Source organism: Apium graveolens, unplaced genomic scaffold (assembly GCF_009905375.1).
Source record: "Apium graveolens cultivar Ventura unplaced genomic scaffold, ASM990537v1 ctg4220, whole genome shotgun sequence".
Taxonomy (NCBI): domain Eukaryota; kingdom Viridiplantae; phylum Streptophyta; class Magnoliopsida; order Apiales; family Apiaceae; genus Apium; species Apium graveolens.
This window is the reverse complement of record NW_027418442.1, coordinates 78,811-89,113: the sequence shown is the minus strand read 5'-3', so window position 1 is coordinate 89,113 and position 10,303 is coordinate 78,811. Positions and strand designations below refer to the sequence as shown.

General features: G+C 36.7%; 1 pseudogene; it reads right to left on the bottom strand.

Annotated features, from left to right (window-relative positions):
* Window positions 1-521: 521 nt before the first annotated feature.
* LOC141701627 (uncharacterized) lies at window positions 522-1,506 on the bottom strand (annotated as a pseudogene).
* Between the last annotated feature and the right edge of the window lie 8,797 nt (window positions 1,507-10,303).

Genomic DNA, 10,303 nt, shown 5'->3' with positions numbered 1-10,303 from the left:
CATGATATCAATATCTAATAGGGTTCAAAGGTAATTTAAAAAGAAGATTTTGATGATATTTTATTATAATTTTCGAGTAGAATCCTTTAAAATCTTTAACAATCGAAGATGTGGAATAGTTGAAGACATCATGTTCAAAACACAATTAAATTCAACCTGAACTCTCATGAAGCTTACAAAACATTACAAAATGAGTAAAATGTGAGATATTTATCCGAAATTTACAAATTGTGAAATTTTTGTACATGAAAATATAAAAATTGTGCATTTTGTGTATAATTAACTTCTTTTAATACCGTTAGTAAAAGTCCATTTTTGAAATGTAAGATGTGTACCCGAACGAATATACGCCCTCCCATATTTTCAAATTCATATTTTACTTGTTACATTCCAAAACAACCATTCATTAACGTATTAAAAAGAGTTAACAATTGTGCACAAAATGCATGTTTTTTGTCAACTTCAGGCACACATTTTGTTATTGTCAAGTTACATATATATGAATGGCACCATTTTCAAAACTATTGTCCAAATTTGGCATTTTGCATCTTACTCTTGTAAAAATCACGTCTTCGCAAATCGGTAGGTTCAGAATGCTCACCCGAAATAATCTTCGTGTTGATATAAAATGCCACACAACTAATAGCAGGGCCAACCCAATATATCCAGTGACTATTCCAGAGGTGGTATCCTCTAACAAGCGCCGGCCCCAAACACTTTGCTGGATTCATTCCAGCGCTAGCATAACCCTTCTGGGCCGTTTCTAGTTGAAATAAAAATAAGGAGGCCTAACACGGTACCAATTATGAAAATTCCAAGATTTAGTTCAGTTCCTTTTTCTAGCGTTTATTGTAGGCCATCCAAATTGAGGCAACTAGGAAAATAAAACTACATATGACCTCAAGCTAGAAAGCCTGTTCTGTCCCCAACCCAATGGTAACGGGCCCATCTGGCCTGGGGTGATTACTATAACAGTACATCCTTTGAGGGAAAATGAATTTTTAATAATATCGCTGACAATAACTTTGACTGCACCTAGTACAACTCCAATGCATTGTGCCACAATGTAAATGGCATCACGAGACATCAAGATTATACCAACTAACGCAACTGAGAAAGTGACTATTGAGTTCATATGGCCACCGGAGACTAGATGAATAGCCAAAAGTAGGATTGTGACAATAATAGCAACCAAGATCGATAAAAGTACGTTTGGTATTTTAATGTCTGTCTGAACGGAAGAGATGACGATGTTGTCTAGGGAGAAAATAAGAACTACAGTCCCGAATATATCTTCAATTGATTCTCGCCACACCTATAAAAACAGGATATTTAATTAGCTGGTAATACTCTGACAAACTGAAAATAAATTTGCCTTTGATCATACAAATATAATGTGCATGTTCAGAAACTAACATTTAGGTCATAAAAGTCATCTACTCCCAGCCCATCCCTTAAATTGAGAGGCATTGTTTGATTCTTTCCTGCATGTAAGGCATATGTCATAGCCTATTTGTATATTCGAGGATTTAACTCAAATCAAATAAGAATTTAATAAGTAAATAGTGGATCTACCGTCAAAGAGATCTCACAAAGTAACATCTGTCAAAGGATTCAGAAACAAGGTTCATCTACAGACTTGAGAAATTACTTCACTAGAAGAAGTTCAAGAAATTGATCAACCCTCAGTGATACAAATCAAGATTGTGGATTTAATCAAGTGACAGAGATCTCGTCAGGGTATCAGAGAATTACAAGGATTTAATCTGAAGAAAATCAAAGTGTCAAAGTCAAGACATGAAGAAACGTCACGGAAGTTAGTCACTCATGAACCATACAGTACATCGAGTGTCAACATTGAAGTGGTGGAATTGATTCATAATTCTCAGTGATTTTCAGAAGAGTGGTTGCTGCTCAAGATTAGTATTAATTCTCTATTAATTAATTAAGTCATATAATTTAATTAAGAAAATAAATTATATCTGCAAAGATTAATTTATTGATTAATTGAATTAATTGATTAATTAATTCTGAATTAATATTAAGAATTTTCAGAATTTTAATTGGATTAAAATCAGTTTTAATTCAGCAAGACAATTGAAATTAACTAGCATGACAATCTGGATTGTCATACCGATTGTCATGCCAAGTCATTTCAATTGTCTCACCGAAAGTTCTACTGGAAGGAGATAGTCTTGCTAGTTCAACAAATAGTCTTGCCGAAAGTCATACTAGCTTAAACTGATTGTCATACCGAAAGTTCTACTGATTCAGCAGATTGTCTTGCTATTTCAACCGATTGTCATTCCAGTTCAAGTGATTATGTTGATTGAATTATAAAGACAGAAGCATCAACAGACATTCAAGAAAAAAAAATACAAAACACACTTATTCAAGAACAAAAAGAAAAAGAAGCAGAAGCAATATTTCATCTTTTCATCTGCATATTTCAAGATCACAATTTGTAGTTTTAAAGTTAAATCCAAACAACTAGAAATCATTCTCTTGTTCTTGTGTAACTATCTAGCGGATCAAAATCCCTAGAACTTAATCTCAAATTGCGTTTAGCATTTGAATCTTTTTATTGCAAAAATAGAAAAAGTTCATGTCGAATTTATTCTAGATTTGAGATAATTAATTTGAGATTAATCCCTTGTAATCGATACCGTTGTTGTAACACCTTTCAAGTTTAATAATATTTTTATTTAACTTGAATTTTGTTTCAATTTTTTATTCCGCACTAAATTCGATTATTCGGTATTGTTTGTATTCAACCCCCCTTCTACAAACACATTGGGACCTAACACTGCATCATTTTTTCATTGCTCTAACCTGCATGGTTAAGCATACTATATAATGAGCATTATTAAATATTATGCAGAAGTGATAATTAAAATGTTTGAACGCCTTATCAATTCAAACAAGTACGGAAATAATACTTAAATTGACATTAATAAAACTGGCTGCTTTGGAAATCTTTTCATCGTATTAAAGTGTAGATATTAAACTAAAAATAGGACTATATACACATTATGAAATTACTTTGTCGCAGAGTAGAGAGGCTAAATTAATTCTAACTCCTGTTGATAAACTTTCTTCGTCCTCTTAAACTAGGCCACTAATTGCAGTCGTCTCTCAGTACTTTCCATACAAAGAAATGATTTAACTACAACTATGCAAGGAAAAATTAATAAGGTTACCTCTTTATTGATGTACTTTTGCAAACCTAAGTCCTAACCCTCATAATTATGATAATTATTATCGAAACTAGCTTTGCAAGTCAAAGAGAATCCCTTAGACCCTTACAATATTACTACATCCGTCCCATTTTGGGTGAACCATTTCTTTTTACATGCATTTCAACGGTCTCTGAAGAGATACTTGTAACAATATTTTTCCAATTTTGTTTTATAGGTTTATATTTTAATAGGTTTTAATGGAGTAATTTGGTTAATAAAGATTTGAGGTTCGCGACCAGAATCAAGATCTGCTGCGGTGGTCGGTGATCGGAGAAATTACCGAAGTTCATTGATTTGTGCTTAAGAAACTGCTGAGATTGCTAGAGTTTATATTTTCCTTCTTAGATCTCTCCAACACGTGCCCGAATAATGTCCCTACATAGCTCCGTTTATAGAGGATCAAGCCGAACGTAGTTCTTGAGGAACAAGAAACCTATATGGACTTGGCTTCTCATTCTGTGGCCAAATAGGAGTTGTCGAACCAACTTCCTATTATAACTCGAACATTGATTTGCCTTAGAAGTTCCCGACGATGTGGTCTAGTCACAAAAGCCCAAGGCTCAGTTACGACTACGGGAACTCACGGATAAGGAAACTCCCCGGCCGAAGGATATCCCCATCCACTACCGCTAATTCCGTCGATCATAACCAAATGTATAACCATGACTTACCGCAAATGGCAAAGCGCATTGTTGCCCCTGATGAGGGTAACCCACCAGACTATAAGGCAAGTGATCACAATCATTAAAGTACAAAGTGCACGATAACCCCAGAGTTTCTCATCGAGGACAACCCGCCGAATATGGAGACAGGGCTCTCAAAGCATACATTAGATGTTTATGACCGTTCCCCTTCGAGGATAACCCGCAAGACTACATATTGATGCCTTCGACATGTTTTTCGTGATGAAGGGCTCCCGGATGGCCCTTTTCCTTCATGGAGACTGCCCTGTGAAGGGTTGGAGTCCTCCGGAGTCCTCCCTCATGCCTAGGGCACGCCCTAAGCATGAAGAGGTCCCCCAGGGGCTCCGCTTCCTTTCTTGTACGATTTTTATGCTTTGTTTACTTCCCAGTTTAGTTGTGGGAGTAACCTGATCTCTAATTCTTCCTTGTCACCTTACTTGTATTACAGAGTGGCCACCCTGTGCGACCATATAGCACGGGGCGCGCCCTATCGGGGTCCGGGGAAATTCCCCGGAGCTCGGGTCTTCCTTCATTTCTTGATCATTTCATTCCTTATCCCTTGACTTAAGATCATCCTCTATAGGCTCCTTATCAATACTTGTTCATCGTCGTAGTCTTCTATTATAGCGACCGTCGTGGTACCGTCGTTTTAGCGGTCATCGCGCACTTCCTCCACTGTGGTCGTTTTAATCTTCCATCGTAATGGTCATCGTAAACCTTTATACACAACTTCATTGATCACCGTCATAACTTCTTGTTAGGAATATATGTGCATTAGTTTGATGATATGTTTAACAAAACACTTAAGTAGAAATTTAGTGTCTGTAGCCTCAACGGATAAGACCACTTTGGCTATCCGTTGATGGTGTAGCTTTACTTAGAAATAAGTCTAGTATTGTAGCATATTTCAGTCTCTGTATTTAAAATTGTAATTCTTAGAAGTTGAGAGAAACTATGAGTCATGTTGACTACTAGATGATATGCAGATAGGAAGGCCAATTGTAAATATTTCATGCCTTGTAATTTTGTATAAATGAAGTGGTATCAACGGATGACTTAAAAGACCTTCAACGGATGAGAAGCTAAGCTTCAACGGATGTCTCTAAAGCTTCAACGGATAACATCCTTCAACGGATGAGAGCATCAACGGATGAAAGCTTCAACGGATAACATCCTTCAACGGATGAAGTCATCAACGGATGAAAGCTTCAACGGATGTTCTGCTAATCAGCCGTTGATAAGTGGTAGTTGTACCTACAAGCAGAGGCACGTGGGTTGACAGAGAAAACTGAGATGTGGTAGCCGAATTTCAGGATCAACAGAAAAAGCAGCCGTTCTTCTTTTGTACAAAGTTGCAATAGTCAACAAAGTACTTGAGTGAACAGGAAAAGAAGCAAGTGAAGAACTTATTTTACTATTGTAATTTTATATTGTTTTTCACTTGTACACTTGGTAATATATATGAACCAAGAAGAAGCTAGTAATTAGAGAGATTTTTTCCAGAGCTGTTAAGAAATATCTTGAGAGAAAATTCATCTAGTTTGTACTAGGATGCAGCTGTGATCAACATTGTTGAACACAGATTTTCTAATATACCATCTCTGGTGGAACAACAAATCCACCAGAAAAGTTTTTAAGGTCTGTTGTGTTCTTTACATTTGTGCTTGAATATATATCTGTCTGTATTAGCTTAAAGCAATTCACACACTTGTTCTTCTTGAACACACAACTTTATAAACTGCTCAAAACTTGAAAAAGTTTTGAGATTTACATTCAACCCCCCTTCTGTAAATCTCATTGTTAGTCTTCTAGGAATAACAATTGGTATCAGAGCAGGCTCTTGACACACAAAGAGTTTAAAGATCTTGGAATCTAACAAAGATGAGTAAGAAGGATATTGGAGTGAAGATCCCAGTTCTTGACAAAGACAGTTATCACCACTGGAAGGTGAAGATGCACCTTCATCTACTCTCCCAAGATGAAGGTTATGTAAACTGCATTGAGAATGGTCCTCACATTCCCCACAAAGTAGCCACAGTTGCTACGGCCACAATTGCTGTTGGTCAATCCATTCCAAAACCCAGAGCAGAATGGACAATGGAAGACACAGAAGAAGTCCACAAGGATAAGAAGGCTATGAACATTTTGTTTAATGGTCTTGACAAGGATATGTTTGATAATGTGATAAATTGTTCAACTGCCAAAGAGGTTTGGGACACAGTTCAGCTGCTGTGTGAAGGTACAGAACAAGTAAGAGAGAACAAAATGCAGCTTCTCATTCAACAGTATGAGCACTTTCATTTTGAAGAAAATGAATCTTTAAATGACACATTCAATAGATTCCAAAAACTGTTGAATGGACTGAAGCTGTATGGTAGAGTGTACCAGGTGAAGGATTCAAATCTTAAATTTTTGAGATCCTTACCAAAGGAATGGAAACCCATGACTGTTTCCTTAAGAAACTCTCAAGATTATAAGGACTTTACTCTTGAAAGATTATATGGAATCTTGAAGACTTATGAACTAGAGTTGGAACAGGATGAGGTATTGGAGAGGGGGAGAAAGAAAGGAGGTTCAGTTGCATTGGTAGCTGAAAATGAGAAAGAATGCAGAAAAGAAACTGTGAGATCTACATCAAGCTCCAAAGATGGTGTAAGAAATCCAGAATCAGACAAGGGTAAAGGGCAAGTTGCTGAAAATGAAGACAACTCCAGTCAAGATGACTCTGATGGTATTGATGAGCATCTTGCATTTCTGTCCAGGAGATTTGCAAAGATGAAGTTCAGGAAAAACACTAGAGCCACTAAACCCCATAAGAACATGGTGGACAAATCCAAGTTCAAGTGTTTTAATTGTGGTATGAGTGGACACTTTGCAAGTGAGTGCAGAAAGCCAACCTCTGAAAAGAAGAAATTTGAACAAGTAGATTACAAAAAGAAATATTTTGATCTGCTCAAACAGAAGGAAAGGGCTTTCATTACTCAAGAAAGAGACTGGGCAGCTGATGGAGAAGAAGAGGATGAAGACATGGAATATGTTAACTTGGCTCTCATGGCTGATTCTGAGGAGAATGAAGTTAGTTCATCAAGCAACCAGGTAATTACTACTGATATAACACAGCTTACTAAAGAAGAGTGCAATGATGCTTTTAATGACATGTCTACTGAACTGTATCATTTGCGTGTATCTCTTAAATCTCTTGCTAAAGAAAATAGTAGGATTAAAGAGAACAATCTGTTTTTAAGTAATAGAAATGCTGTGTTAGAAGATAAGTTAATTGACCTAGAAAAGACTAAGCTGCATTGTGTATCTGTTGAAAATGAACTAGCTGAATCTATTAAGAAAGTAGAAATACTTTCCAATCAATTAGAGAAAGAGCAAGAGGTGATTAAAGCCTGGAAAACATCTAGGGATGTAAGTGCTCAAATTGCCAAAGTCCAAGGAATTGAATCATTCTGTGAAACTGCCTGGGATAAAAATAAAAAGAAACTGGAATTAATTGATGGACTGTCAACGGATGTGGAATCAACGGATGATGAAAGTTATCCGTTGAAGGAAGAAAAGGAACATCCGTTGAAGGTTCCTCAATTAAAACAGGCAGATGTTTCTAAAAGAGAAAATCTAAAGAAACTCAACAAAAAGTTTGGTTCAACTTCAAAGAACTTTGTCAAAGAAGGAGCAAGCACATCCAAAGATGTCAGAAAGGTGAATGTAGGGCACATGACCTTAGAACAGTTAAACAATAGGCTCAAGATGGTTGAGGATAAAAAGGAATCCAAAAGGAAATCCAACAGAAATGGGAAGGTAGGAGTTAACAAACATAACAATTACACACCTGACAAGTATGCTCCTAGAAAAAGCTGTGTGCATTGTAGTAGTGTTAATCATCTATCTGCTAACTGTAAATCTATTAAGAAATCTCCCATAACTGTACCCTCTTCCATGCCTAACATGTCTGTATCACCTCTACATGCTCTGCCTGTTATGTCTCAACAAAATCCTTATGCACATTTTGCAAACATGCCATATTTTAACAATTCTTATCTTGCTGCATTCAGTATGCCTCAATTGCCATACAATATGCCAATGTGGAATAACATGTATGCACAATCCATGCCTAATAATACTATAAATGTGCTGGATAATGTTGTGACTAACCCTACACCTCAACCAACCACATCTAAGACCAAGGTTGACTCAAACTCACCTAAGTCTAAAGATGCAGGAGGAATGAAGTCTAGGAGAAAGGCTAACAAGAATGGACCCAAGGAAACTTGGGTACCAAAATCAAATTGATTGATTTTGTGGTGTGCAGGAAAATAGAAGAAATCTATGGTACTTGGACAGTGGCTGTTCAAGACACATGACTGGAGATTTCTCCCTGCTCACAGAGTTTAAAGAGAGAGCTGGCCCCAGCATAACCTTTGGAGATGACAGCAAAGGGTTTACTATGGGATATGGCTTGATTTCAACAAGGAATGTCATCATTGAAGAAGTTGCATTAGTTGATGGTCTCAAGCACAACTTACTGAGTATCAGTCAACTATGTGATAGAGGGAATACAGTTTCCTTCAATTCTGAAGCCTGTGTTGTTACTAGTAAGAAAGACAACAAAGTGGTTCTAACTGGAGTTAGAAAAGGAAATGTGTACTTAGCTGACTTCAACTCTACAGATGCAGAATCTATTACTTGTCTTTTCAGCAAAGCAAGTTCAGTTGAGAGTTGGCTATGGCACAAGAAGCTATCCCATTTGAATTTCAAGACAATGAATGATCTAGTCAAAAAGGACTTAGTAAGAGGAATTCCTCTTGTTGAATTCTCAAGGGATGGTCTGTGTGATGCTTGTCAGAAAGGCAAACAAAGGAAAGCATCATTTCAGAAGAAGCTTGAAACAACAATTGATGAACCATTACAGCTGTTACATATGGATTTGTTTGGACCAGTCAATGTATTGTCAATAGCAAGAAAAAGATATTGTTTAGTGATTGTAGATGATTTCTCAAAGTTCACATGGGTCTGTTTTCTTGGATCAAAGGATGAAGCAAGTGAAATCATTATCAATCACATCAGGCAAGTCAATAATAATCCTGACTTAAAAGTAAGAAACATCAGGAGTGACAATGGAACTGAATTCAAGAATTTGACATTAAGGCTGTTCTGTGAAGAAAATGGAATCATGCATGAGTTCTCAGCTCCAAGAACACCTCAGCAAAATGGGGTAGTTGAAAGAAAGAACAGATCTTTAATTGAGGCTGCTAGAACAATGCTTGAAGAATCAAAGTTACCAACATATTTTTGGGCTGAAGCTGTTAATTGTGCCTGTTTCACTCAAAATATTTCTCTGATCAATCAAGCTAAAGGCATGACTCCTTATCAGTTGTTCAAGAAAAGAAAACCAACTCTAAACTTTCTTCATGTCTTTGGATGTAAATGTTTTATACTAAGGAATCAATCTGACCATAAAGGGAAGTTTGATGCAAAGGCTGATGAAGGAATATTTGTTGGTTATTCAGCTGGAAAATCTTATAGGGTCTACAATCTAAGAACCAACATTGTTATGGAATCTGTGCATGTTGTGTTTGATGATAAAAAGATTGATGGACTAACAGATGAGGAACATTATGAGAGACTCAAATTTGACAATATTGAAATATATTGTGATGATAGTGAAGAAGAGATTGATGGAGACGACACTTCAAAAGGAATACAAAATTTGCTCCTGGATAATGCACAAAATTCAGCATCCGTTGAAAGACATTGTGCATCATCCGTTGAAGTACTTAATGAAACATCCGTTGATCATAGCTCATCAACTGATAATCAATTTACATCATTAATTGATGGAACTCCAAGTTCCCTGCAAAGGACCAACAACTCAGGGGGAGTTTCAACTAATCAAAACTCCATCTCACATCATGACAATACTGAGATCACCTCATCTAGAGCTCATCTTCCACCTCAAAGGAAATGGACCAAGAATCATCCCTTTGAACTGATCATTGGTGATGCATCATCTAAAGTGCAAACAAGAAGAGCTACTCAAGATGAATGTCTGTATAGTAGTTTTCTATCTCAGGAGGAACCTAAGAAAGTGGAAGAAGCCTTATTGGATCCAGATTGGATATTAGCTATGCAGGAAGAGCTAAACCAATTTGAGAGAAACCAAGTTTGGAAGCTGGTACCCAAACCAAAGAACAAGAGTCCTATTGATACAAAATGGGTATTCAGAAATAAGATGGATGAAAATGGCATTATCATAAGGAATAAAGCCAGATTGGTTGCTAAAGGCTATTCTCAGCAAGAGGGAATAGATTTTGATGAGACATATGCTCCTGTTGCAAGACTTGAAGCTATCAGAATCTTTCTAGCCTATGCAGCCCA